Source organism: Echinops telfairi, unplaced genomic scaffold (genome assembly GCF_000313985.2).
Source record: "Echinops telfairi isolate 266 unplaced genomic scaffold, ASM31398v2 ScPeMD7_7417;HRSCAF=8455, whole genome shotgun sequence".
Taxonomy (NCBI): domain Eukaryota; kingdom Metazoa; phylum Chordata; class Mammalia; order Afrosoricida; family Tenrecidae; genus Echinops; species Echinops telfairi.
Genome location: NW_022111317.1, coordinates 7,808,234 through 7,810,511, shown reverse-complemented (window position 1 = coordinate 7,810,511; position 2,278 = coordinate 7,808,234).

Below are 2,278 nucleotides of genomic sequence, written 5' to 3'. Positions count from 1 at the left end.
GGATAGATCCATGCGGCTTCTCCTTAAGGATGTCTTGTAGGAAGTCAATCTTGCCAGCTGAAGCAGGGAACTGCTAAGGCAGCTGCACCCGGTGCGACCGGCACAAAACAAGAGACCCGAGAACTAGAAAGGCTAGGCTCACCACCCGTTTATCCCTCCGCCTTTCAACCAGCCCCACATGTGATTATCGGCCAGGCCGGCACAATTAACTAACTCAAACGTGGTCATAGTTCCATATCCATATGAAACTATGAGGAAGACCAGCTAATATGACCACGATTCAAACTTATGCACCAACCAATAATGCCCAGATGGAGACGTGAAAGATTCTTCCCAACTTCTATAGTCTGAAATCGGTCCAATATGCAACAAGGATGCGCTGATGTTTACTGGCTGTCGTAAAGTGAAAGGTGGAAACAACCAAGAGGAAGGCAGCAATCACTACCGTGGTGCTGGGAATGATGCCGGAGAGCTCATGACAGAATTTCACAAGACCAACAAGTGACTTTCCCGGGGCAAGCACCTTTTTGTTTTCTTTCAGCCACGTAAGTGGCAACTACACATGTGGCCCTCACTGGATGCAATGCACAGAGATCAAGTCAGCCGCATCTGTCCAAAGACGCTATGGAAAAGCTCAACATCACCAGTGAGAACAAAGCCAGAGCCAAGTGCAGAAGAGACTGTTAGTAGTTAGCTTAGGGACAGGGCGGGGGTTGTCCCTCCCATGCCTGAAAAGGCCCCCATAAAGGAGGTTGGAAAGAACTCAGGGCAGGAGAGGTGAGTCTAGATTTTGTGAATACATGTGTTCAGAATCGCAAAATTCTACCGCAAGATCGCCTGCGTCATCCAGTTTACAAAGGCCGCATCTGCCAACTGTTGACCCTTCTTGGTTTCCAACGTTTGCATTGAGATAACCAGTAAATAGCAATGCATCTTTATTGGACATCTGTTTTTTTTTTTCGTTTATTGGACTGTATTGTACATCAAGCTTATGATATATGTTTAGTATATATTGAGTTTATTTAACTTGGTTGAGTTTGATGGTGGGAGCTTGTTGAATTTCTCCTACTGATTTTATTTATTTATTTATCTATCTATCTATTTATTTAGTTTAGTGAAACAGGGAGCAAGGGCATCATTAAGCGTGAGGACGGAGACCTTCTGAGGGCTGGAGAAAAGGAGCCCCCAATCTCAACTATTCCTTATGGAGGTGCATAAGGACATCTCTCAAGTCTGGAGCAGGACAAAGACGGCTCATGTTCAAGTTCACCTGAACGAGGGAGCCCATCTGCATAAGGTCACGACGACATAGGTGGATTCACAGAAACGGCTACCTGCACGGGACGCGGAGCACAAGGGAAACTGGCCCAAAGCATGATGGAACAGGCACGACATCAGTCCATCTCCATGGATCAATCCGTCAGAGCGGCGGGCAGGCCTGCAGACTCAGGAAGGGAGCCGTAAGTGGGGACGGGTATTCTATTGCAGACAGGAACACGCACAGGGTCAAGGGCCTCTCCTCAAGGCAGCCAGGAAATGACTGTGGATCTTGCAACCCCTCACTCACTGCCATCAAGTGGATTCCGATTCAGAGTGAGTCCGACACTAGGACCCTGTCATGCGGACCCCAGTGCCCCAAATGTCATCAAGGCCACACCTGGGCAAGTTCCAAAGGGCCAGGCCGTCCCTCTTTGGACTGGTTCTCAACTCACGCATGGCCATCAAGTTGATTCTGACTCAAGCAACTCTCCCCTCTAGGACAGAGGCAGCTGCCTGCCCCTGTGGGCTCCTGAGACTGTAACTGTTTACGGGGTAGGCAGCCTCATCTTCTTCCCATGGAGCAGCTGGTAGATTTGAACTGCTGATCTTGTGGTTACCAGCCCCGCTCATTACCCCTCGGCCGCCAGATCTCCAAGCTTACACAGAGTGTAAGCTCTGTGATACAGAGGAGAAGGGGGGCGAGCAGGGCCAGCGTCCCAGACCTCTTGATCCCCTGTGCCCGTCTGGGCACCAGCGGCAACCATCTCATTGACTTGTGAGAAACTGTGGAGTTTCAGACCATCCCAGGTCTGCTGCATCAGAAGCTGCATGTTGACCCAAGCCCAGGTGATTCCTAGGCATTGGGGAGGAGGACTCTTTTGAAGGAAGTGTGGATTGAGTGCTGGGTGGCAAGAGCAAACTGGCTCGGCCCTGCCTCTGTGTCTGTGGCACCAGCTCGTGGAATTCCAGAGCTTGGCCTTGAAACCTGCAGGTCCTCTAACCGCGGTGGGGAGGGGAA